The sequence below is a fragment of the Sminthopsis crassicaudata genome, chromosome 1 (assembly GCF_048593235.1).
Source record: "Sminthopsis crassicaudata isolate SCR6 chromosome 1, ASM4859323v1, whole genome shotgun sequence".
In the NCBI taxonomy this organism is placed as follows: domain Eukaryota; kingdom Metazoa; phylum Chordata; class Mammalia; order Dasyuromorphia; family Dasyuridae; genus Sminthopsis; species Sminthopsis crassicaudata.
Window position 1 is genome coordinate 753,103,582 of NC_133617.1, and position 27,075 is coordinate 753,130,656.

General features: G+C 53.3%; 1 protein-coding gene across 4 annotated transcripts in view; it reads left to right on the forward strand.

Moving 5' to 3' along the window:
- The window catches only part of ELMO1 (engulfment and cell motility 1), a 220,402-nt gene that overhangs the window by 145,963 nt on the left and 47,364 nt on the right, over positions 1–27,075 (forward strand). The window contains exon 1 of one of the 4 annotated variants that reach the window (XM_074284524.1): positions 10,543–10,665. The exons of the other annotated variants lie outside the window; for them this stretch is intronic. The gene's annotated coding sequence lies outside the window, so the exon portion shown is untranslated. Of the gene's footprint in view, positions 1–10,542; positions 10,666–27,075 lie in introns of those variants that run through there. 4 annotated transcript variants of the gene reach the window in all.

Below are 27,075 nucleotides of genomic sequence, written 5' to 3' on the forward strand. Positions count from 1 at the left end.
TAGAATAGCATTTTTTAAAGCCATTTGGATTAAATTGTAGGTATGAATTGTATCTTTGGAAATGGAGTTTGGTCCGGAACCAAAGGGAAAAATGTCACAAGGGCAATTGTAGTGTTCACCTAATTGTTTTCCTACTAATTCCCATTCATCTGGATCCAATTCTTCTTCCAGAGAAAAACAAGGACATATGACCTGCACACTTTTTAAAAGTTCAGTGATCTCCTCCAAAATTATAATCAATCCTTGGCTTTTCATAACCTTGATGATGCTCTCCAAACATTTTCCTTGAACAGAAGGCGTTTGCCCCATTTCACTATAGGAGATTGCTGGTTTAGCCCTTAACAAGTTAAGTTCCTTACTTATCTATTAGCACGCTCACTTAATCTTTAACAAAGTTTCCTTGTTACTCACGGTTCTGGGTCAGAGAGACTGAGATCTGGATGGGAAGCTTTTCCACTGGAATCAGGATTGTGTCTGTCCCTGTTCGGGCGCCAAATTGCAATGGTCCGGTCTAGCTCCTCTGAAGGGCTCAGAATAAGTCCTTGTCAGGATAAGCAAAAGTCCTTGCCCCACGTTGGGCGCCAATTTGTAACGGGCTATTGTCTCCAGAAGCTGCCAGTCACTCTCTGGGAGGAGATCTGCTGTGTCAACTCAAATCTCTCGGACAGATTCTTCTTCCTGTAGAGAGCCCTTGTCTCCAGACGGTTGCCGTCAACTCTGGTCCAGAGAAGTGACTTCCCTCTTTTATCCTCCCAGAGAATGGGCATGGGATAATGCAAAGGCTTCTGGGAAAAATTACTTCAACCAATGAACTTGCTCCTCCTAAGCATGCAAGCTCTTCCCCAGGAATTCACTAGTAAAACTCCCAGTAAAGGCCAGAACTAGAGAATTGTCAAGTACTGACTTAGCACTTAGTCAGAACCTAATATCTCATTATCTCATTAGCACTTAGGAAGAACCTAACACTAGAGGAAGGATTCTTGGATTTAGAGCTCCCACCCCATATGGGCCACTGTCCCTGTGTCCCTTTGGACATGTTATCAGGCTGTTTTTTTTAATCTATTTTCTCATCTAGCAGAGAGAGATTTGGGCCCCACAAGTCTTAAGTGATGGAGGTGATGGACATTAAAGGCAGGCCCTCCAGCTTCCACCTCCTATTGCTTACTGGCAGTTAGGACCTTTCCGGGACCCCTGGGGTGGACATGAGCCCCTGAATGGGGCCAGGAAGGATATAGCTCTGAACTTGAAAACCCCCCAGCCCATGAAAAAACCAGCAAGGCTTCCACAGGATGGAGGCTTCTTGGGCCAAGGGAGGAGCCAGGATGGGAGGGAAAAAAAAAGCCCATCCCCTCCTGGGCCATTAGGACTGAGGCCCAGACGGAAGAAGCTGGCCCGGAGCTAGAGGTCGCACATCCTTGACCGAGTGCCCACGGTGTGCCAGGCACCGAAGGGCGGTAGCACGGATGCGGTGAATGATAGCGCACACTCGGCCCTGTTTCCTCTGCCACGTTGCTCTGGACTCTGCCAGGAAGCGAGGAACAGGCTCCTTTTTGTCCTCGCCTTCTTGGGGTTGGCTTCAGTCATTATTGTCCCATAGCCTTCCTTCCAGTCACTTGGCTGGTCTGGGTAGACAAGATTTATGCTGGTTCTACTTAACTCATGAAATTCCATATTCTTCATATTCAGGATTTCCTACAGCACAAGGATAGCCAACCCTTACAGCCAGGTGTCAGCTTGTTAACTATTCCCCAATCAAGAAGCACCGACTTAGTTGCTAGAGTGGCTCCTACAAAAAAAAAAAAAAAAAAAAAAAAAAAAGGACTTCTGAGAATATTTTGGTGTATTTAGGATCATTTTTTGGTAGCTGAGCGCCTTGGTAGCCTAGGTGCACACCTACCTAGCTGAAATATTTCTGGCTTAAAGGGTATAAACTCTATCTTTACCTAATCCCCTTTCTAGAGTGAATGGATTGATTTTCAGTTCCACCAGTAATGCATCAGTGTCTATTTTTTTCCATACCTCTCTTTTTCTCATATTTTAGCATCTTTGAGGCACATGGAGGAAGGAAAGGTGAAGGAGTAAGCAAGAGTATATGTCTACTGTGTGTCCGGCACTATGCTAAGCACTTCACAAATATCTCATTTGGTTCTCAGCTCTGAATCAAAACATTTATCTCGTTGCCTTGGAGAAACCTTTATTGAGAATAGAAAACTGTATTTTTGTAGAATTGTGCCTTTGTGGAAATAAATGGGGCTTTAGGGGCTTTCTAGATCGAGCTCCCTCATTTTACACTAGAGTATTGAGGTTGGGGGAGATAAAGCGGGGTCCAGAGCCCACTCACCCAGGACCTCCACAGCAGAGCTGCGATGGGGCCAGCTCCTGTCTTTTCTATGTTCCCTCTCCTCCTTGGCTTTCCCGTGGCTCTCGCTTACCATGTTTGCTCCTCTGGAGAGCTGCCCCCCCCGCCCCGCTCCTAAGAAGCCCCCCGAGCCGCCTGCATTTTCATGGCTGGCTCCCGCCGGAGGGGAGGGCATATGGCTTTGTGCTGCTTGAGTTGTCAGTGATGAAAAGGTCAGTGGGCATGCCATGGCAGAGCTTCCTTTCAGTGAATCATGATGCTTGGAATCAGCGAGAAACTTGGGATCGTGTTGGAACAAAACAGAAATGGAGGGAAAATGATTTTCTGCTCAGAGGAGGAGATGGCGAGGTTCGATGCTGCCAGCAGAGACTGCCAGCTGAGAGTGGGCGAGGGCCAGAGTTCCTTGGGCAAGGGCTGGGCACAGGCTGGGGATGCTCCCCCACAGGCATCCCCTGCCCATCCCCAGATGGGAGCCCCTTGGCTCGGTTGCCCAGAGAGATGCCCCAGTTCTGCCAGAACCCAGCTGGGAGAACTTTCCCAACATGGAAGTCTCTGGTTTTCATGCCATGACCCAGAAGCTGGACTTTCCACCCCCTCCCCAAATCATAGCTACAAAAAGACAGGGAGAAAGTTTCCTCTAAGAACAGGCTTTCTCCTGCCCCCAGCACCCTCGAGGGGGGCCAGCAGCAAAGTCACAAGGGATTGGGCAAACAAAAGCAGCCCGCAGGAGGAACGTGTGGTCGGGAGGCCGGGCCGAAGGGCAGAGATTCAAAGAGCCAGAGAGCATGGCCCACCACGGAGGCCACGCAGCGTTTCCCTGCAGAGGCCAAAAGGAACGTGGCGGTGGCCAAGATGGCGAGGTGGGAACGGACGGGTCAGTGTGCAAAGAGATTGCCCTGAGGGTCAGATGGACAAACCGTGGAGCCTCCCTGATCCAGTTTACTTTTCTGAGACAATCTGGGAGTGCAAGCCACTCGATGGCGTAGTGGGCAGAACCCTGTTCATGGAATAAGGGAGACCTGAATTCAAATCCTGATTCAGACATTTAGCTCAACAAGTCAGGATGCAAACATTTATGAAGTACTTCTTGTATGCCAGGCACTGTAGTAGACAAGCATTTATGAAAGGCTTGTTGTATACCAGGCACTGTAATGGACAAGCATTTATGAGGAAAGCCTTCCTTCTCAACCTTCCTCAGGGAGGAAGGAGCTGGATGAGCCTCAGAGACCGTGGGCGTGGGGAGGAGGCACCGGAGCTGGCACTCTTTGGCACTCCCACAGGCACCTTTTCGAGCCGGATCGTAACGGGTCTGAGACTTTGTTCTCCTAAGTTCTTAGTATTTACCCTCTTTAAGATAGCGTCAAATTCAACGTTCTCACACACACACACACTATGTCACCTCTGCGGAAGGTCTTCTGCCGCTGCTCCGGCTCTTCTTCCCAGTTTTGTATTTTTTAGCTCCATTTCCACGTCCTCCTGCAGCATGTCCGGTCCTGGGACAGTGGAGTCCAGCTGCGGGGGTTTCCTGCCGCCAGGATGAAGGGCTGGTGCTCAGATCTGTTTTACTCTGTCTTCCTCCTCCCTCTTTCGTCCTTTCACACTCCTGGAGTGATTTCCTTAAGCGGAATCTCTTGCCAAGATTTCCTTAGATTTTCCCCTCTGCTGCTTCCGTCGTGACCCACCCTCCTCCATAACAGCTCACAAACAAGTTCTCTCCGCAGCTCTGCTCTTGTGGGGAGATAGAACGGGTGCTGGCTGAGGACATCCCGGGGTTCTTTCGCTCTTTTTGCAAACGGCAATTGGCTGACACCAATTAGGAAATGATTACAATCTGTGTTTGTGTTGGTTCCTCCATCCATTTCCTGTTTTTTGCATCAATAGTTTGTTTAAATAGGTCCGGTTGCAGTTATTTCCTTTGAGAGCCATCCTTTTTCCTAATTTTTACTCTACTTTTAGATTCATTCGCATCTTTGGTCTAATTAGCGGGGGTCTGACTGTATAGAGACAGTTAACTAGGAATTAGCTCCAACATCAGTAATGAGTCGATCCCTGTCTGACAAAAGTACTGTGCGAGACAATTCAATTACACTTTTAATTTTTTCCCGACTTAACCCGGGGCCACTCGCCTGCCAGTTGTGAAGGGTGGGAATGGCTTCTCACCAGCGCGTGTCAGGGAGCCGGGGCTCACATTTCATGGCCGTCCCCCACTGACAATAGAGGAAAGCAGCTAGGAGGAACTGATGTTGGCAGGCTGGTAATCCATCTGGATCTAGAGCGGAACGATCAGTTCTTGTTGTGGACCTTGGGCGGTACTAATACACCCTGAAGTCCGGGGAGGAGAATCATGGGCTGCTACATCCTCAGGCAGCCCCCTCCCCGGGCAGCATCTAGCCCCTCTGCCTTCTGAGCTGCAGTCAGGCCCCTCCACTAACTAGTGGGCACTGGCTGGCGTAGATGTCACAGACATCTCCCACTTGGCCCCTCTAAAACAAAATTATAATCTTTCCCCCAAAATCCTTGGTCCTCTTCCAGCCTTCCTAATTTCTGTCACAGGAACCACTGTGGCTCCAGTCACCCCTCAGGGTCCTTCTCAGCCCTTCCCCCACACTCCCTCTTCCCTTTCTGCCCCTCCTCTCTGCCTACTCTTGTAGCCACCACCCCATCAAGGCCCTTGCAGTCACTGAAAATGAGGTGCCCATAACTGATGAGACGTTAGCGGGCAGACAAGGCCGGCGATCCCTTCTAGATGGGACAGCTTTAGCTGAGGAGCCTGGCCCCGTCCGGGCTGGGCCCCGGAGGCCGGACAAGCCGAATACCCCTCTGGGGAGGAAGAAGGGGTTCTTGCACTGATACTCACCGGGCTCCTTCCAGAGTTTGTCTCTCTAAGGGCTCATTTTCTCACACCGTGTCCACTGTTAAGAGTGAGCGTCCAAGGGACACAAGGTGTTCTGCTTTTAAATGAAGGTGGCTTTTGAGGCTGGGACAGAGGCGAGAGACCCCCACCCCACCTCCTCCTCCCACCCCCCAGACCCCCTAGGGCTGCATTCTTCCTCCACAGCCGGGTCTACGGGGCTCCAGCTCCACTTTAGAGCCCCCGGGGGCGTGGCTGCCTTTCTGCTCGTCCCATGGCCAGGGTCCTTAAATTTCCTCAGAAAGAGTGATGAATGGCGAACAGCTTTTACTACAGGGAGGCTCGTGACCTCTGCCATCTGCTCTGCTTTCTGCGGCCGTCAGATATGGGGGAGATTGGGGCCTGCATCTCTATGTCTGTGTGTGTATACGTACATGTGTGTGTCCATGTGTGGGTCTGTGCGTGTAGAATGCATGTGTGTGCACACGTGTGTGCCTATTATACCTGGCCATGTGTATGTGTATTATACGTGTACCGGCGTACACGCAGACACATATTGTGGTTGTTTATAGACATGTACATATATTATTAATGCATGCATTATACATTTGTGGATATACGGACATGTGTGTACATGGATGGGCACTTCCGTGTCTGTCTATGTGCGGATCTGTGCATGTAGAATGTATTATGTGTGCATTGCGTTCTGTAAGTATGTGCACATGTGTGTGACTATGTATTATTATGTGTATTATACGTGGGTAGGCTTGCACACAGACACGTATCGTGGTTGATATATTAGATATGTGCTCCCCTATGAATGCATGTATGTGGTGTACTATACATGTATAGGTGTGTGCACGTGTGTTGTCTTTGTCTAGGTATAATGTACCTCGTAAGTAAAATGCAACATGCATTAATATACAGTAACGTAACGGGTATAAGGACGCCTTTGTTCACACCTGGTGCACGTGCGTAAGTAGGTGCACACGCGCCGTGCTTTCACCCCGAGGAACATAAAGCCTGAGGACCAGAATTCTTCCTCACTTTGCCCCAGAGGCCCATGTGGGCTCTCCATTGATTATTGGTTTCCTCACAGGTAGGACAAGGGAGCCCGCCCGTCCCCGCTCGGTTGCCCTTCCTGCTTCTTCACTGCCAGGCCGAGCTTCCTGGTCCTTTGCCCCGACCTCAGCTTGTCCCGGTCCTTCGGGTGTCACGGGACCAGGTGATGGAGATTGCCTCCTGCCTGTCAAAGTGATTCACGGGGGTTCAAAATCCATTTCTTCAATGGGGATCGAACCCTTGAAGCTCAGATGAAAGGGGTACTTTTCCAAGATTGACTGAGAAACTAGATTTCTCCAGCAAAGGCCAGAGCCAGGTGCATCTAGTGCACACGTGTGAGAGCCGGATGTTGGGGTGCTGGGCCTGGGGCGGACGGCTGCACCTGGTCCGGAGCTCTGGGGAGGAGATGCTGGCCCCGTTCTGTCTTTCTCCTGGCAGGAAGCGGCAGGGCTGGTGCGGCTGGAGGGCGGGAACCACCCCCACAGGGCCAGGGAGACCCCTTTGGAGCATCTCGGAGAGCCTCAGCGAGGCTGACCATGGCCAGGACAGGAGCTGGGACCGGCCCCAGAGCGGCCTCTGTCTGACGTGAAGGAGAAGCCCCTTGTCCCATTCTGTCTCATCCAGGAGAGCCCTCGGGCACGGGAAACCGCCAGGACGGCCATGTCTGAGCCCCAAATTCTGGCCTCTTTGTGGCCTTTCTGGCTGGGTGACCATATTTGTTTAATTGGCCCAACCTCCAGGCTGGGAAGGGCTCAGAACTCCACTAATTCAAGACTGGGGACAGAAACTTTTATCACTTCATTTGTTGATTGACTGTGTGACTGACCTGTGGGGTGGAGGCTTTTGCATCAACCTCCTCGGGATTCTTGCTTCCACCGTTACAGGGCTGCAGAAGCTCCGGCTCTGGGGGCACAACTGCCTAGCTTTGGGCCCTCCGGTTCTTCCTGCTGCCAAAGGGCGTCCAGCCTGCGCCGGTCCCTCTGCTCCCTCTGGCCATAGTGGACATCTCAGAGTCCCCAGCCCAGCCCCCCCAGTCACTGCAGCCACTCCCTGTCTCTGGCAGGGTCTTCTTTGTCCTCCGATCCCCCTCCCTTGGCTACCGAGGAGCCCGCCTCCCCTTTCTCATATTCCTCTTCGCTCCGGCCCCCGTGTCTGTGCCTGGGACGTTCGAGGCTTCTCGAGGGCCGTGGGCTCCGTTTCTCCAGCACCTGGCACAGGGGAAACACTTAATCAGCATTTTCCAAATTGTTAAATTAAAGTGCTAATTGTTAAATAGATTAAATTCTTGAGAACAAAACTGCAAGGCATCCAGGGAAATTCATGGCGAGATTTTCCCCTTGCACGAACACCACCTGACCTCACAGCCCACACCCCCGCTGGCACACTCCTCCGGTGGGCCATGGGCAGGGCAAGGGCAGCCCTTCTCTGGCCTCCAGCTTTGCCCCTCCCAGATCTCCCTTCTCTGCCCTCCTAAGCTGCCCCCTCTCCGCCATGGTCTCTGCTCGGGCTCCTCCTCCAGAGGGTACAGTCACTGTTTCCTCAGACCCGGCGCATGCAGCTGTGGGCACTGTAGCCATTGGGCTCTCTTCCAGCTCAGGGACCCCAGTCTCCCTGAGGGGTTCTAGACCCAAGTTCCTTTGCAAGGGTACAGCCGTGCTTAAAATGGGCAAGAAAGGGGGAGCCCCCAAGAGTCTGTGCGAGCTGAGGTCCAGAGCCCAGCGTCCCCTGGGAGCCAAAGGGCCGTGACAGGACTCACACTCCAGGCTTGAGCCAAGTCCCCGTGGCTGATGGCTTCTCACCCAAGCCTGCCCTCTTCTTCCCTCATCCCCCAGCCACCCATTTCCTCTCTAGCCTTTTGCAATCCCCAACTATTGGGTCAAAGCCCCTGTCCCTGTGGACGCCTCTCTTAGCATGGCCCCCCTGCCAACTCCCCTTCACCTCAGCCAGGGGCCTTCCTGCTGACGTCAGACTTACTGTGGCCAGAGGCCCTCCTGCTGACACCTCTCTCACCTCTGCTGATGCCCCTCTCACCTCAGCCAGTGACCCCTCTGCTGATGCCCCTCTCACTACAGTCACTGCCCCCCCTGCTGGTGCCCCTCTTGCCATGGCCTCCCTCCTCCACAGTGTCCTGCCTTTCATGGGGCACCCTGCCCTTCCCAGCTCACCTCTGTGCCCGGGCAGCAGCCCACCTTACTGCTGGCCGAGCCGGCATGCATCTTGCCACTCCCTGCCATTGCTGTCCACCTCCCCAGGCTCGGCCTCCCCCTTTAGGCAGGCGGGCTCAATGTCCGCCTCCGCTCTCCCGGTTCCAGCCCCTCCCGGTGACTTCCCGGTCCGACATCCCGCTGGGCAGCCCCCAGACCTCGTCCCCTTCCCCCTTCCTGCCACCTCCCCTCCCCCCGCCACTCCAGCTCTGCCTGCAGACTTAGCTCGGTGCTCTCCCTCGCACTCCCTCCCACATGCAGCCAGTGGCTGCCTCCGCCTGTCTGATGTCCCCGGAGCCCGCTTCTTCCTCCGCGCCCCCACGGCGGCCCCGGCCCCCGTATGATGGACACTGCCTTGGGACCTCTTTCCTCGGGGTCCTTCCCTCTCCATTTGGTTCTCAGCACGGAGTCACCGGCCACCCCCTCCCCGGCGTCCCCTCCCTGCAGGCCTCCATGGCCGGCCCTCCCTCCTCCACCTCTGAGGCCCGAGTCACGACCAGGCTCCCGTGGGAAGCCCGCAGATCTCCTGCGGCGCTCGCTGCCTGTGTGGCTTGGATTCATTTCTGGGCCGGGGTCAATGCCGGGGGGTTCAAGGGCCTGGCAAAGGGAAGGGTCCGAGCAGGGGGGGAGGTGTTGCACCAGGCCACTTGGCCCTGGAGCGGGGACAGAGGGAGGGCTTGGGGTCAGGAAGAGCCTCCCAGCATGGAACAAACAGTGGAGTGTTCTCTCCTGAGAGCCGCACCCATTCCCACGATTCTGCTCAGCTCCTGGGAAAGGAGGCCTGCCTGAGGCGCTCTGAAATGCTCAGTAGCACTCTCAGTGATTGGGTGGGGGGGTCCTCTGGGTCTCTCTGGCTCCTCACAGACGGCAGCCCTCGGGGTACAGAAAATTCGGGGCTCCCGGGGGCTGTGTGCGAAATCAGGCCCTGTTCTGGGCTGGCCAGGCAGCAGTGAGAGGCAGTGTGGCCCTGTGGCTGGCGTCCAGGCCTGAGAATCAGGAAAACAGCCCCGAGCTCAGGCTGTGACCCCGACAAAGGGTCCCCTGGTGATGGGGAGCATCGTCTGCCGGCCCCTCTCTCGGGGTACCCCACCTGCTCTGCCAGCCTCCGAGGGAACTTGCGGGAGAATCCCTGGGGCAGGGTCTCCAGAGGCCGCCCCCCACCCCGAGGGCCCTCGGAGAACGAGGGGGTACGGGAAGGTAGCGCCCAGTGCGAGGACACCCTGGTTCCCTTTGGGGGCTCCAGAGTCTGGCGGGGGGAGGGGGAAGTGGAACCCCAAACCCCCCGCGTCCTGGGGGAGCCCCGGGGGGAGGCGCACCCTCCGAACGCGGCCTGCGCGGGGCTCGGGGCCTGGCCCCCGTTCGAGCTTTGGAGGCGTTCTGCAGTCGTGCTGCAGGTTAGCGATTACCAGCTGGAGCGGGCGCGCCTGCGCTGCCGGGCCCCCTCCCCATGGAGCCATGGCGCCCGGCCTCGTGGCCCCGGGCACCTCTAAGTTGGCACCGGGCGCCGGGCCGAGGTCTCGGGCCGGGCCTCGAGGGCGGGAAGGAGCGGGGCCGGGGGCGCGGAGGGGGGGGCGGCCGAGATTGCGGCTGATGAGGAGTCTGGCAGCAGCTGTTCCACACAAATCCAGCTCGCTGCATCCCGTCGGTTTCCATGGCGACCGAATCCGTAATTACCCAGCCGGGCGCTCTCCCCTCCCCTTCTCCGCCAAGGTGGAAGCCTTGGATCCGAACTCCCTCTCGGCCTCTGGGCGGGCGCCTCCCGGGCCCCTCCTGCCCTCGGACCGGCGCCTGCGGGCGGCCGGGGGGGCCGGGCGGCCGGGGGGGCTCTGTCTCCCGCGGGCCCGGGAAGCTGGCCGGGGGAGCCGCTAAGTAAGCGCGCAGGAGTTCCCCGGAATGGAGGCTCCCTGGGATTGGCTGCTCCGTCCGCGGCTCCTGCCAATCGCAGCACCCTTGGGCTCTCGCACTATCAACATAAGCAAAGCCCCATGCTTATTATTCTTGTGGACTTGAGCTGCCAGCCATGCCAAGGTGTGCGGCGGAGCCCCGCTCACATGGCTCGCCCCGGAGCCCGGCTCCCTAAAGCGCTGCCCCCCGGCCCCGCGGCTGCCCCGGCGCGGCGTTAGCCCGAGGACGGGCCCCTCCGGCTGCGGCCCGGCCAGCGGCGGCCACCATGGCCCTCCGGGACCCCTGTGAGTACGCCCGGCTCGGAGCCCGGCAGAAACGTGCCTTTGTCCCGAGCGCGCGGGGGGGAGCGAGCCGGGGGGAGGGGAGCCCCGCTGCCGGGGGATGCCAGCCCGCCCGACGGGGATTGGCGTGCGGGGGAGGTCGGGGGGCCCCCTCCCCCCGCGGATCCGTCCATTTCAAAGAGGAGCAATATCCCTTTATGCAGAGAGACAATGGGACGGGCGCCCAGAACAGTCTCGGGACCGGCGTGCATTGTGAAAGGGCAGGTCACTACAATGGGCTGCCGGGCGGCCGAGCCCGGGAGCAGCAGCAGCTGATGCCCGCGCCCTGCGCGGCTCCCGCCCGGCCTCCACAGTAATCTCCTCTTTGAGATGGACTGGGTCTTTCCGCTCGCATCCTCCAGCCCCCGGCAGGCGCCCATCGTCCGAGCCCACCCTCCCCTCCTCGGCTGGGTGAGTGGCGCCAGGGCCGGAGACCGGAGCCGGGCCCGGGAGACCCCCACGGGCACCGGGTCTGCAAAGTTAGGGCAGGGGCTCGGCGGATGGGGAGCGGGGGGGATCTTGGGGTGCCGGGGTGAATCCTGCCAGGGAAGATGGAATCCTCTCCTCCGAGCAGGGCCAGGGGGATGCGGAGGCAGCCCTGGGAAAGGGGGGACAGAGGCAGCGCCTGGCCGGGAGCCGCGCTGGGGAGGGGCCGGGACGGCTCGGACGGGCCAGGGCAGCGGGGGTTAAAGGGCGGCAGAGCCCGGGCGCAGCCCGAGGAAGCCCCGCTCTCTTTCTGCATGTTTAACCACTTGGTCCCCGGCGCTCTTTGTCTCACGTGGCTAGCGGATGACTCAGTTCCTCGGGCCGAAGCCGGGTCTGGGGGCTCCGGAGGGCGGCAGGGAGGGGCGCGCTCACTTGTGGCTCCGGAGGACCCGGAGCGGGGTCCCCGCGGGGAAGAACCTCGCCGCTGCGGGCTGTGCCGCTCCCTGCATTTCCCACCGCGGACTGGAAGTCGGAAGAGCTTAGGAGAAGCAGGGTGATCCGGCAAGGAGGGAGGCGGAGAGCCGAGGGAAGGCGGGGAGCTGCACTGGCTTCCACGGGGAAAGGAGCCTGGAGCCCAGCGGGAGGGACTGCAAGCGGGCGTCCCCGGGCGCCTCCCCCGTGGGGCTGAGGCGGCCCCAGCTGGCCCTGCAGCCTCAGCGGGACCCGCGAGGGGACCACCTGCAGACAGGGTCCCTGGGGAGAGAGCCGGAGGTCAGGGGTCTCACCGCGGGCATCTCTGCCACTAATTTTAGGGTTCCCACTTGGGAGTGAGCGGCCATTGTGGTCCTTGATTCTATTTGAGTTCAACACAACAATTTGAGGTCCGTTTGGGGCCTTTGCTTGTCCCTGGTCAGAATGGCAGCCCCCCCTTCCACCCTTTTTCTAGAAATGAGCTAGACTTTGCCCTCTGTGCAAGCCGTGAGGATGCTGCCATTGATTTCTGGATGAAGACTCAAAGTTTCTCCTCCGCCTTTTTCGTGCTGGATCACCCAGCCCAGAGAACCGTCCCAGGAACCCTTGCTTGACATTCCCTGTCCAGGCTAGCACCCAAGCAGCTTGCAAATGAGTGCAGGAACGTGGCCTTCTGCTGCCTATGAGCCTGGAGGGAAACCAGAGCCTCAAGGCTGGGAGCTGTGCAGTTTCTCAGAGGCCTGGAGGGTCAGGCTCCCTTCTCTCATTCCCTGAGCCCCAGGATGGTCAAGGGACAGAGCTGTCCAATTAAATGGGTTTGTCCACTTGACACTGGGGTTGTAGAGAATGCCGGCCAGTTGATTTCAAGTCAGAGTTATTTCTCGACGAATAGAATTCTCCATCTCCCATCCTTCCCATGGAAGGGGATTATTTTTCTTTTTTAATTTTTTTATAATAATCATTTATAATAATATTATAATTTATAATAATAATATAAATTTATTTTTCAAAATGCATGCAAAGATAGTTTTCAACATTCACCCCTGCCAAACCTTGTTCCAATTTTTTCTCCCTTCCCACCCATCCCCTCCCCTAAACAGCAAGTAATCCATTCTAGGTTAAATATGTGCAATTCTTTCGAACATAGTCCCACAATTATCATGCTGCACAAGAAAAAGCAGATCAAAAAGGAAAGAAAAATAAGCAAAGAACAACAAAAAAAGGTCAAAATGCCATGTTGTAGTCCACATTCAGTCCCTATAGATCTCTCTGGGGACAGATGGCTCTCTCCATCCCAAGTCTATTGGAGTTGGAAGAGGATTATTTTCTTGTCTGTCCCCAAGCATTGCAGGACCTCAGGAGGAAGGGCAGGTGGGGACCTTAATCGCTTAGCCGGGATATCAGTCTTATCTCTCGGCTTCTGACCACAGGTGGCAAAGGCTGGGCTAGTTAACACACAGTATAATGCAGCTTCATGGGATCTCTAATGAGGAAAGAAATATTGGCCTAAGCAACTGGAGTCCAATCCAGCCTCAGGTGAGGAGAGAGAGATTCACCTAAGCAACCCAAGCCTGGACTCACCACCAGATTCTTTTCTCAAAGGGGATCTCCAGTCACTGGGAAATCCTACCGGCTGCCACTGTGAGAAATCTGGTGGGAGCACATGCTACACAGGATATATAAGATCTTGGAGCCAGAAAGGGTCAGCCATTGCCAACCCTGTTTTGCTGATGGGGAAACCGAGTCTCGGAGTCACAGGGACTTTGCCCGAAGGCTGTTTAGGTAGGAAATGGCAAACCTGAGGTTGCTGCCTGAGACTAAGTGAATTCTATGTTATAAATAGTAGGAAAGCACTTGAGATATATCTCCACATGTGCATACACACACACATGCACACGTATTTCAATGGGCGAGGACTTCATCTAGTCAAATGTAATGGTGGTGATGTTGGACCCAGACAGAGAACCAGCTTCAGAGTCACTAAGAGACCTGGGCTGGTCCCCTTGGCTCGGGGGCTCTCCATTGCATGGGGGTGATGTGCATCGGTAAAGGGAGCTTTGCCACTGGGAATTCCCAATTCCAATGAAGTCCTAGGTGGGGGCCGAAACAATAACAGCTAACATTTAGATGGAGCCTTAATGTTGGTGAAGTAGATGGGCAGCTGGGTGGTACAGCAGAGAGAGTGAACAGCCTTTAGCAACTTCCCTTGTGAGATGGCCTCCCTAGAGGGAGGCTGAGAGAGTAACAGACAACTTGTCTAGGAATCTACCTCCTCAGCTCTTGGGTTCTAGGCAGCAGCCCCCCCATCCCCACCCCAGGAGCCATTCCCTTTGGCACTTCTGATCTAAATTGCATCAGAGTGGACATCAGGGAAAGGCAGGACAGGGCGTCCCAAGTGGGGGCCAGGTCTCTCAGATCGCCACGACGTGTGGGGCCTCTGAAAGTTGCTGGAGGCTTCTTCCCACATCCTTTCTGCACAGGAGCGTGGGATCAGTTTCCCTTCCACGGTGCCTGAGGTCCATGGGAGACGTCTTCTCCGACCTTTCCCTCCCTCTCAGCTCAGCCTGAGGCATTAGACAGTCAGCAAGCATTTAGGTCAGAAGTGAGGCTCTGAATGACATCCCCGTGTTTCATGCTCTTGTTCTATCATAACTCAATCGCCTTTTCCCCATTGTATATTCTGGTTGGTTGGTTGGTTTTACCGTTACAAACAATGCTGCTGTGGAAATGATTGCACTAGTGATTCTTTTGTTGTTTTGGGAAATACTTTCAGGGTATATTTTCAAAAGGGTGATCACTCAGTGAAAGGGTCTGATTCTCCCTGTACCTTACTGCACGGCGCCAGATTGCTTCTCAACAATATTCTTCAGCTTTCTGAATTTTCTTAGCTAGGAACAAAGTACCAGTCGCTCCACATCCTTGCCAGCGTTGGGTTTTGTTGCTTTTAGGAGTGTTGGTCAAGTTAATGCTGTTAGATGTGTCCCTGACAGGGAGAAGGAGGCTTGGAAGAGGGGAGGGTTTGGGGGAAAGGTGGTGCGCTCCATTTTGGACTTGGGGAGGTTCAGATGTCTGTGGAACAGACAGTTCTAGATGCTGGTATTTCCCATCTTGGGCTGCGACTTTCAGAGGCAGTAGCTATGAGGATGGGACTATGTTGCGGTAGATTGATGCAGATGGTGGATACACAGGAATATGGCAGGGTTTGGACCGGGAGGAAACTTGTGGAGTGCTTTGGGAAAGGTGTGAGGAGCCAGTCAGACCTGTGCCGTAACACTTTGCGGCTGTCTGCCACTGAAGGAGCCGTAGAGAAGAGAGAAATGAAACAAGGGCATCAGTTAAAAAACTCTTGCCATAGGGAACCTGTTTCAGGTGCTACGATCCCAGATCCTCAGAGACAAGGAAGCGTTATTGGTACCTGGCAGTAGTACTTCAATGCCGAGCAAGTCATGCTTTCTCAACAGTCTGCATTTCCTGCTCATCACCTTAGTCTGTTTTTTAAAATTAAATTTTAAAAAATTACATTAAACATGTTTACAATTCAATCCAACTCAATAAGCAGATATTAAAAGGCTACCATGGACAGGGCCTGCACAGGGTACAGAGGATAAAAACAAAACTGGAATCCCTGACCTCTAAAAGCCTCTTTTCTTCTTCTTCTTCTTCTTCTTCTTCTTCTTCTTCTTCTTCTTCTTCTTCTTCTTCTTCTTCTTCTTCTTCTTCTTCTTCTTCTTCTTCTTCTTCTTCTTCTTCTTCTTCTTCTTCTTCTTCTTCTTCTTCTTCTTCTTCTTCTTCTTCTTCTTTTTTTGATGATGATTGTTTTTTTTTTATTTTTTATATGTTAAATCCAATATATGTATACATATTTATACAATTATCTTGTTACACATAAAAATCAGGTCATAAAAATGAGAAAGAAAATAAAATGCAAGCAAATAACAACAAAAAGAGTAAAAATGCTATGTGTCCCCACAATCCTCTCTTTGGATGTAGATGGCTCTCTTCATCACAAGATCATTGGAATTGGTCTGAATTATCTCATTGTTAAAAAGAGCCATGTCCATCAGGATTGATCATCATATAATCGTATTGTTGCCATGTATAATGATCTCCTGGTTCTCCTCATTTCACTCAGCATCAATTCATGTCAGTCTCTCCGGGCCTCTCTGAAATCATCCTGCTGATCTTTCTTATAGAACAATAATATTCCATACCTTTCATATGCCAGCATTTATTCAGTATTTATCCAATTGATGGGCATCCACTCAGTTTCCAGTTTCTAGCCACTATAACCAGGCTGCCACAAACATTTTTGCACACGTGGGTCCCTTTCCCTCCTTTAAGATCTCTTTGGGAAACAGACCTCAGTAATTACACTGTGGGGCCAAAGGGTATGCACAATTTGACAACAAATCGCTCTCCAGAATGGCTGGATCTGTTCACAGCTCCATCAACAATGCATCAGTGTCCCAGTTTTCCCGCATCCTTTCCAACATTCACTATTATCTTTTCCTGTCAAATTAGCCAATCTGAGAGATGTGTAGTGGTACCTCTGAGTTGTCTTAATTTGCATTTCTCTGATCAATAGTGATTTAGAACAACTTTCTATATGGCTAGAAATAGTTTCAATTTCTTCATCTGAAAATTGTCTGTTCATATCCTCTGACCATTTATCAATTAGAGAAGGGGAAAACCTCTATTCTTCTAGGGAAAATAACACATACACAAAAGAAGATATATACACACAAATGTGTTTAAATGAACACAAAATGATGGAAGGGAGGTCAGGCCTTGATCATGGCAGGTAGAGGGGAATGGAGCAGACACGGAGAGAATGGCCCTTGAGTGAAACCTTGAAGGAAGGAGTCTAAGAGACAGAGGTGAGAGAGGGGCAGGTATTCCAGACTTGGGGGGAAAGATATGAAAAGAAGAGATGGAATGACATGTGTGAGGACAGCAAAGAGACCCCTTGGCTCAGAAACAGAATATTTGTGAAGGATTCTCATGTACTTGGTCATTCTAGGAAAAAAAATTCATGTTGGTGCTTAAAGTATCATAACCTGTTTCTCTTTTTCTCCATTCAGATTTTTTCTTTATTCATTCATTCTCATTCACTTTTAGATGGTCATAGTATGTCCTTACGGGCCTGCTTTTTACTCTTAGTTATTTCAATAAAGGTCTCTCCATAGTGCTTTGTATTCCTCGTACAAGTCCATCTTGATTGCATTGCAAGATTTCATTACATTAAAGTATCTAATCATCCCTCTATTGTTGGACAATTAAATCCTTTCTATTTATGTGTGTGTGTGAGGTGTGAGTGTGAGTGTGTATGAGTGTGAATGTGTGTGTGTGAGTGTGTGAGTGTGAATGTCTGTGAGTAAGTGTGTGTGAGTGCGTGTGTGAGTGTGTATGAGTGTGAGCGTGAGTGTGTATGAGTGTGAATGTGTGTGTAAGTGTGCGAGTGTATGAGTGTGAATGTGTGTGAGTGTGTATGAGTGTGAATGTGTGAGAGTGTGAATGTGTGTGAGTGTGTATGAGTGTGAGTGTGTGTAAGTGTGTGAGTGTGAATGTGTGTGAGTGTGTATGAGTGTGAATGTGTGTGAGAGTGTGTATGAGTGTGAATGTGTGTGTAAGTGTGCGAGTGTATGAGTGTGAATGTGTGTGAGTGTGTATGAGTGTGAATGTGTGTATGAGTGTGAGTGTGTATGAGTGTGAATGTGTGTGTGTAAGTGTGTGAGTGTGTGAGTGTGTGCGGTTACCTACAGCACTGCCCCGAGCAGCTCTGAGCGGAGCGCCCCTGCTCTCTGATTTGTGTTTTGGCTAACATTGTTAGGGTGGACTGTCCCCACCCCTCATTGGCTAGCTCTGTCTTTCTCTTCCACTCCAATAATGTCACCCCTGCCTTGAGGGAAGCCCTCACCCAAAGGTGCCTTCTCGGTGTCCAAACAAAAGCTCTTCCTTTCTCTGATTCAAGAAGCAATTCTGAGCCTCCTGAGTCTCCATCCAGCTGTCTGGTAGGTGGGCTATCACCTACAATCCCAACCTGGCAGAATTCCCAGACACTGGAGCCTAATAAAATATGGCTTTGTCTCCCTCACCTAGAACGCTTTTAGTCATTCTCTAGAGGACCCCCAGATCAGTCCGATGGCCATTGGCAGAAAAGAACTGCTTCTCCCATCCTGTGTCACTGATGTCAGCGAACCCTGTCACCTCAAGACTCCTGCCTCTCACTGGCCAGGCCCTGGCAGTTTGGAACCCATGGTATCCATCAAGAGAGATGAAGGGGAGTCATGGAAAGTCATCCCCATCCCAAGGCTGGGACCCCAGGCAGGTTCAGCCAAAGCCTGGCCAATCTGCGCCCTGCCATTGCAAGGCTCCTTCTTGGCTCCCAGTAGATTGTTGGGGTGCACCAGGCCCGCTATTGTGGCTCCGGAGCAGAAGGAACTTGGGAGAGTCAGTGCCACGGGAGAAATGCTTTGTTGAAAAGGGAGTGAAGCAACTTCCAGTTCTGTAGTCATTGTAGTCAGGATGCTTGAGATCAGGTCTCTAAGCCTCCCCCAGTTCAGAAGAGGCTCCTACGCCACAGGAGACTAACAAAATAGTGAAGTCTTTGAGGGAACAGATGTTGCTTGTTTCTTTGGGGTTTTTTTTATTTTTATTTTAAAACATTCATTTTTTCTCCCTCCCTCTTTTTTTTTTTTTTTTTTTTTTGGAAAAGTAAATAATAATAATTTGGGGAAGAAAGGACAAAGAAATCCCAGACCCTTGTAACAAATACGAGCAGCCAAACAAAATGGATTCCCCCCATGGGCCACATCCAAAAGTGTCTCATTCTGAATCCAGAGCAGCAAAGCATGAGATGTGGTCTAGTAGGAGAACTCGGCCCATCTCTAAGCTGAACACTCTTCAGTGCCCACAGCAGACTGAGAGCTGACCTGGGGACCAAAAAGCCTGCTTGGGGTCCAAGGTCCATTCCGCTGATTGGGTAGCCCCGGAGCCTGATAATCCCTTTGCACTTGGGAGAATGTTTTGTGGCTCAGAGCAGCAGAGAAGGGGCCGGCCCTTTGGGGTTCCCTGGGAGCTGTCTGTCCCAGCGAAATCCCAAGAACCGATCTAGGTGCTTTGGAAGGTGCGAGAGATACATGCTCTGCCCGCCAGGAGCTTCCATCCTCCTAAGGGTTCTATCATGTACAAAAAAGAAGCATGGCGTCTTTCAATGAGGGAACTGTCGCTGCTGTTTGTAACTAGCACTAATATAACTCAAGGTTCTTGTTATCTCTAATAAGAGGGGAACGCTCGAACCTTCGTCTTGGGAGTGAAAGAGTCGTGGGTGTGGAGGAGGAAGGGCAGCACTCCGGGCATCGGGCTGAGCCTGGCGGGGGGTGTTGGGCTGATTTAAAATGGGATCTTGGACTGGAATGTGTGTCTCTTTCAGCGCTTGGGGCTGCTCTCTAAGTTGAGAACAAGTGCCAGCCTGCACTGGTAGAAGGGGTTTCCTCCCCTGGGAGTTCCCCATAGAGAAGATGTCATAACTCCATATAGAAAAGATGTCCTAAGTCCCTCCCTCTATCTTTTGTAAGTCATTTAGTGAATTTGCCATCCCCGTGACTTTTCCCATACGTTTGCTGAGTCACTGGCTGAGACAGCTGACGCAACTTTCCTGCCGGTTCTCCCCTAACATCCACCCATGTCACAAGGGGCTAAGATGGCCGAGCAATAGTCAGGCCACGTGAGAAGGCCACAATTAACGGAGACCTCGAGGTTAACCCATGGAGCATCCACCTCTCGAGGTCTCCTGGTTTCACCTTGCTTCTTTTTGTGTAAGTTGTTTGACTAAGTTAATGAGAATGACTTTCTCCTCTCAAGTCATTATTTCTTTTGCCAGATGGGATTTATTTTTCATAGTGATAAGCTAATTCAATACAATATTCAAAAATAATCCCATCAAAGCCAGGTTAGAGGAAAATCCATCTGCCCTCCACAGAGGATCAGAAAAGTAGGACGAGGGATAAAATCCCAAGGGATGAGGTTGGTCTGAAAAGAAACTTCCAACTTCAGACAATAGCGGCTCATGATAGAGCTGCTTCAAGGAGCTGATGCAAATCGCCCAGACGGGAAGGGCCCGTCCGCATCCTTCCTCCACCTTGACACGGCCCTTAATACAGACTGACGGCAAAGCGGCTCAGGGAACTGGCTGGGGGGAAGGGATGAGCCATCCAAGGATGGGCAAGGATCAGCCCTGGACAGCTCCACGAGGGCAGGGCTCGGGAAGCCGGCCATCACATGGCAGCTGCTCAGAAAGGTGGGCTGGAGCTCAACTGCAGTGCCGGCATCAGCCTGGAACTCCCACTCACTGGAGAGGGCCAGACATGAGACGCCGAGTTGGGATGGGTGATGCCGGGGAGTTGGGTCAGATAATCCCCTTCCCAGACCCAAATTGGTGGTTGTCCATTGTGCTCAAAGACTCCCAAATGTCGCCACCATGTTGGAGTCGGGCTCCGACTGTGGCCGATCAGCCCCTGTGAACTCGGAACGTTTGGCCACAGTCGGACACAAACAGTCCATGGGAGCATTTGGGGCGGACGCTCTAATTTTGCGCATTTGTGTTTCTTCTGGACTAATTAATTTGTGCTTCACTCCTAGAGCACGGCCCCTCCTCTGGTGAGGGCGCGCCATGCTGGGTGGTCCCGGGCCAGGGTCTCCCGTGCCATCCAATCAGTTCTAAAGTCCTTAAGCGAGACCTTGAGAGTGTCCTTGTATGGCTTTTTCTGACCTGCTGGGAGCGCTTGCCCTGTGTGAATTCTCCGTAAAACAGGCTTTTTGGCAAGCGCACATTTGGCATTCGAATGCTGTGGCCAGTCCAACCCAGTTGCTCTCCCAGCAGTAGAGTCGAAATGCTCGGCAGTTTAGTTGGAGGAAGGCTCGAGTGTCTGGTCCCTCCTCCTGCCAGGGCATCTTCAGAATCTCCCGAAGACGAGTCAAATGGAGGCGATCCGCTTTCCTGGCGTGGAGCTGGTCGACTGTCCAGGTTTTCATAGCACAAGGAAGGGAGACGTGATTAGACAGCGGAATGTCCAAAAAGGAGCTTTTGCCAAATAACTCTGGGATTCTGGGTAGCTACGGGTGTGTTTGTTTTTACAAAAAGAAATATAAATTTTAATGAGGTCAAAAGAAAAGTGATCAAATGAAATATGTCATTACCTTTGTAACTTAAAAAGTCAGGTATCCACGCTCGCTTCTACTGTGATGAGGATGATTTTTTTTTTGTTCGAGGCAATCCCCTTTCTTGATTTTCTTTGTACATTAAAATGTTTACGTTTGCCGATGATTAAACATTCAGTAAAAAAGAAAATGAAAGCCATCAGACTGAAGAGAAGTTAGGGGACTTAGGGGAAGTTAGGGGATATAAGCTCGATGAAGAAGTCAGCAGAACGATTTGGCAGCTGGGAAAAGGCGATGACCTTGAGAAGGTGAATTTAAACCTTTAGGACTCAGGAGTTCATCAAGCAGAGTTGGGGGAGGGGGGATCATCAATAGGCTTGCTTCCTTGGGCTTCTGACCTGAGTTTTCTTTCTTGGGCTGTCCCTCCCAATTATCCAGAAACACCAATGCTCTCTCCTTTCCTCCCTCCTTTCCCCTTCCCTCCTTTCCTATCTTTAGGCTGAAGCTGCCTCAGACACAAGCTCCAAGCCGGACCCTGTTCTGAGAGTTATAGCAAAATGGTAAAACAAAGTCAGCCCAGTGCCCTGGGTCTCCACGACATGGATGACCACTGCGGAGGGCGCGTCCCTGAGAACGGAGGTCATTATACTTTAGTGTGTCTGGAAGGCGAGACCGTCCACGTCCCAGTGACTTCTGGGGGGCACTCGGAGATGTGACTGCCCCATTCCTGGCAGAGGCCAGACTCCTCCTTCCCCAGTGTGTGGCCAGGCTGGCAACGGCTTGGCTTTATCAGTGAGAGGAAGCAGGCTGGGGAGTCACGGGACCGGGAGGTGGGGGCCGAGAGAGACGGTCGCCCATCGGCCTGAGCAGCCGAGCTCGCGGGCAGATCTCCCCTGGGGATTGTCTCTGGCTGGGCATTGCAGCTGGTGAGGTGGGAAGGATTGTTTGGCAACAAGCATTTATTAAGCACTTACTGTGTTCCAGGTACTCGGGTGGGGTTCCAGAGAGAAGCAGAAGACAGCCCCTGGCCTTGGGGAGCTCACAGCCTAATGGGGAGGGGGCAGCAGGATGTAAACAATGATGTGGAAGCCAGATAGACACGGGATTAACGGGGGATAATCTCAGGGAGAAGGCAGAGGAGGAGAGGAGGGATGAGGGAAGCCTGCAGAGGCTGAGCTAAGCCTCAGAGGCAAGACTAGGGATAGAGAAGTCAGTTAAAGAACTCCGTCCTTCTGCCTGATCCCTTTTCCTCCCTTCCTTCCTTCCCTCTTCCTTCCTCCCTCATTTCGTCCTTCTTCCTTTTTTTCATTCCTCCTCTTTCTCCCTCCTTTCCTTCCTTCCACCCCCCTGGGCCTTCTCTCTTTGTCTCTGTCTCTGTCTGTCTCTGTCTCTCTGTCTTTTTGTCTCTCTTTCTTCTCTGTCTCCGTCTCCCTTGCGCGCGCGCGCACACACACACACACACACACACACACACACACACACGCGCGCGCGCAACAAGCACCCCCTGCTGTTCCTTTGTGTACACTTAAATGTCCCCATAGTTTCTCCCCTTGTAGAAGATAAGCTGGCTCATGTTACACGCTTGTGTTTTGCTTGAGTAAGGAAGGGTTGTGGTGGCGTCTTCTCAGTTGTGTCTAACTCCTCGTGGCCCCGTGGACTTTTCTTGGCAGAGACACTGGAGGGCTTGGCCATTTCCTTCTCAGCTCATTTTACAGATGAGGAAACTGAGGCACACAGGGGGAAGCGATTTACCCAGGGTAATGCAGCCTGAGGTCAGATTGGGACTCGGGTTTTTCTGAGGGCACTGCACCTCGCTGCCCACGTGAGTGAGTGGCCATGCTGATTCAGAATGGCTCATTTTGGGGGAGTCCCAACCCCCCAGATGACAAGTGCATGATTTCCTCCAATTGATTGAATTATTGATGCCTCCCGAGAAGTCCTTTTAGACTTTATAATTTCAGAGTCTGAGATCTCTTTGCCAGGAGTTCTGACCCCGATCCGTCCCGGCCTTCGGTGCAGGCGAGTCTCGGCCACCTCCAGGGCCTCCTGGGTCTTTGCTGACCGGGAGCCTCCTTCGCTCTCACACGTGACCCGCCACCCCTCCTGCTGATGGGCCGCAGCCCCCTCCCATTCAGCAGCAGTCTCTGGATGCCCAGGTTTAATGCCCAGCAAAGAGAGAAAGCTGGCACTTGGCTGCCCCTCACTTTCTCGTTCTGTTTCTAGAGGGGAACGATGGGCAGTGTCGAGGCTCCTGCAGCCATCTGGGAGCCAAACACGCTCCAAAGGGATTTTTGCTCCGACTTGGGTCTCCTTGGGGCCCCCTCCCTGGGCCTTAGCTCCGAGGCCCCTCGCGGGTTGTCCCCGGCAGCTGCAGTTTCAGGTCCTGACGTGGTATTACCGGGGACCCCTGGGCAGCGACAGGCAGGATGGTCCCATGGCTGTCAAACTGGCTGCGCCCCGAGGTCTAGTCCTCTCCCCAGTCGTGGGCTGCCCAGCCAGAGCCAGGCCCCCAACCCGAAGGATGAAAAAGACAGAAGAACAGGCTGCTTTGTGAACAAGATGCGTCTTCTTGGCCGCTCACGGGCTTCATCTTGATGAACTGAATTAATCTACCACGGGCTGCCCTTGAAAGAGGTCAATATTTTTTCCCTCTTCACGTTCCTCCTTTTTACGGAGGAGGAAAGGGAAGGGAGGCCGGGGCGATGAAGGGCTCGTGCGGTCCTCCTCGTCCTGGCAGGGCTTCAGACCCGGGCTTCTCGGGCTTCCCCCGTCTGTCCCCGCTCATCCCTTCCCAGGGCTCCCAGGGCTCGGCCCGCCCCGGCCTTTCTCTCGGGCCCTGTCTTGAGAAGACTTTTCCTTCTGTTGCCACGATTGCTCCTCTTCCCGGGCAGGGCCTGATTCATCGCTTCCAAGGACTGTAAAGTGGCGGATTAATTCAGTGCTCTGATATGAATCTTGCGTGCAGGCAAGAAAATAGCATCCCCATTAACAAAGCGTCCCATTCATCCCATCAATCCTCCTCCGAGCTGGGGAGCTCGGCTCTCTCGGCTGCCGAAGAGCTTGGGCCGCAGTGGCTTGTGGTTCTTGCAGAACGTGCGACATCCCCGGGTCCGACAGCCGCTCCCAGGTACCGTGTTCCCAGCATGCACCTTTCTAGCTCTGCTTTCTGGGCCTGGAGGCAGTGCAGAAGGTGGGGAAGATGGAGCAGCATTCCAAATATAAATAACCTTGGCACTGACCTGTGGATACAGCTCTGATTTGCATTTCAATGAAGGCTTGCTTGGCTCGGATACCGGGCTTAGAACCAGGCGGGCAGGGTGCCAGCTTTGCTCGCCACCTGGTGTCATGAATGGCTGCATGGGCCAAGGACCAGCCCACGACCCCTCCTCCAGAGAGCCTGGAACCTCGGGTCAGGGGTCGCGGCCGTGGACAAACACTTCCCATAGCTGGCCCGGCTGGCTGAGTCCCCCTTCTCAGAAATACACATCTGAATGAAGGAAGTAAAAATTGCAAGGGAGGGCGATTCTATGGAAATATGGTGCTCAAAATAGTGTTTTTCAGCCCCCGGGTTAAGAGCCTCGCTGTCCCAAATGTACTCGTGCCAGAAAAGATTATTTTATGGAGAACTCACAGAGGGCAGGCACTCACAGGGATCAGAAAAAGCGACACAAGGTCAAGGTCTCACTTAAGAACTTTAGAACTGATTGCACGACATGGAGACCCTGGCCCAGGACCGCCAGCCAGGCGAGCCCTCATCAGAGAAGGGGCTGTGCTCTGGAGCGAAGCAGAAGTGAAGCAGCTCGGAAGAAACGAGAGCTGCAGCTAGAGAAGCCCCTCCGGTGTTCACAGGGGCTACTTGTGTCCAGCCTGTGGCCGAGCACTCCGAGCCCCTGTGGGTCTGGTCAGTGGGACACACGGACACATAATAATGTCATCTTGGTGCTCTTCCAGAACGAAGGACGCCAGCCAGCCGGCCACAGCCACCCAGCTGTAAAGCCTTGGGGCCCGTTGTCCTTGCCTTTTTGGCTTCCCCCAGCACTAAACACCCCTGGCACTTAACAAATACGTTCTGGCTTAATTTGATGGGGGGATTTGAATTCCCCACCTCCAGAGCAGCAGGAAGCAGGTGGTGGGACTGACCGGCTGTGGAGGAGGGAAGAGGAGGACTGTGGGAGGACCAGGAAGGGGGGGATTGTTTCTAGAGTCAGCCCCTTCCACAACTCCAGGGCCAGAGCAAGGCCATGGCCAGGACGGACCAAAAGTCCAGCTAGGACTCCGTGAGCCTCCCGAAGAAGTCAGAGCAGAGGAGGATGGCCCCTCCAAGGGCCCTCGGCTTTCGCAGATGGCTCACTCCGGGCCGGCCCCAGGCTCCTTTGCTGTATCCTGCTTGAGTTCCCGTCTCCCCATCCTGTTCTCAAACAATCCTTTTTTAAATCCAGGTGTGGGACTTTATGTTTATCCTGATTAAATTTCCCCTTATTTGGCTCAGTGTTCCAGCCTTTCGAGGTCACTTTAATCCCTGATTCTGTCGTCTGGTGAGTTAGCTCTCCTTCCCACTCACTTTTGTCCCTAAAGCCTTCATCCGGGCCAATGATAAAAACACCGGGCAGAGGCAGGGCATGGGCTGCTATGACGTCCCACCAGAACCCTCCTCCGAGGCTCCCATCGCCATGGAACCAGCAGTCACCCATCGTTGGGCGTGAGCTGACTCTCAGGCAGCACGAGCGGCAGGCGGGCTCTGGGCTCCAGGGTCGCCTCGGAACGAGCCCATCCCTGGTGAAATGCCCGACCTCCTCCTGCTTCATGCTCCTCACCTGCGATAGGAGGGATTGGGACTCCGTGTTCTTAAGGTCCCCTCCAGCTGTGCGCCCCAATCCAAGCGCCCAAACATTTATCTGGCTGCTAATCCGGTCGTCCCTAGACCTCCAGGGAGGCGATCTGCTTTCCAGGGCTGTCTGGGCCCCCCGGGATGGCTCTCCTGATTGGGAGGCTTTTCCTGATTCCATGTTTGCCCCTTTGTAGTTGCTGCTCGTGGCTCTTCCAAACTGCCGGCGACAGCTTCCCGAAGTCCGGCTCCACTCTGCCCCAGGGGAGAATCCTGCACTGTTCCGAATGAATTGGAGTCAGTCTGGCAGAGCCTATAATTGAGAAGCCCAAGTGCTTGTCAACTGTCGTTTTGATAATGCGTGCCGAAGGCTGCCCAGTTCTCTTGTTGGCCTGTGTCTTAGCTGGGAACACGTGCCCGAGTGTGGTCAGAGGAGCCGATGTTTGTCATGCATTTTGTATCAGAGCAACCCAATATTCTTATCAGTTATTTTATTCTAGGACACTCTAGACAGTGGGCGTCCGTCGCCAAGTAGGCTACCGCTTCTGTTTGATTTTCTGCAAGAAGGTTGGTGGGGGCTGCAACAATCCGGAAAGCCATTGATTATCTTGCTTGAAGCAATAGGGGAAGGCCCCCGGCCGAAGAGGGGTGGACCCTCTTTGGAGGACTTGTGGGTAGACACGAGAGTCCTAAGAGAAGAGCAGATGTAGATGGCCCGTAATGTGCCTTACAAAGGGAGAAGTCACAGGACCGCGGATCTTTTGTTCTTGGAGTGATGTCATGACGTGTAAGCGAATGGGACTGGCGTGAGCCAGGGTTGTGGGACCGCCTCACTCTCCCCTCTGGGACCACCTGGGTCCAGTGGCAAGATGTAGATCAGGAGGCCTGGAGGTGGTCCTGGATGCCTCAGAGCTCCCCAAGTGTTGGGTGGGAACAGTCAGAGACGCACTCCTTCCTGTCCAGGCGAATCCATTTGGTCAGCTACCGCTGAATGTCATCCTTGTTCCCCCTGAACCCCATTTCTGTCTCACTGTCCCAAGACCCCTTGGCTTATTTCTAGTGTGGCAGACATGTGGTCCTCTTGGAAAGCAGGGGCTGGGCCGGAGGGGAGGAAGGACCTGCTCAGAGTGCCGACTCTCCCTGGAAGCCGCCCCAACACACCGTGTGGGGGAAATGCCCGAAATGTTCAGCCCCAGACCTGGATATTTTTGCAAGCCGGGCTAAGAAGACAATTACAGCTCAGAGAGCTTAATTTAATTCGGGATCATGAAACCGGGGCTGGGAAAGTAGGATTTCTCAGTCGGCCTCTTTCCAACCCCCCGACTCACCTCTGACCATTGTAAAGCGGGTGAAGTCCATTAGACCATTAGGGATCGTGACTTCTGGAGAATCCCAGATCCCTTTGTGGAAGGCTCTCACGTGATGGATTTGTGAGGGAGGATTTGTGAGGGATTTCTGAAAATCATTTAAATGTACATTTTCAATCCTTTTTA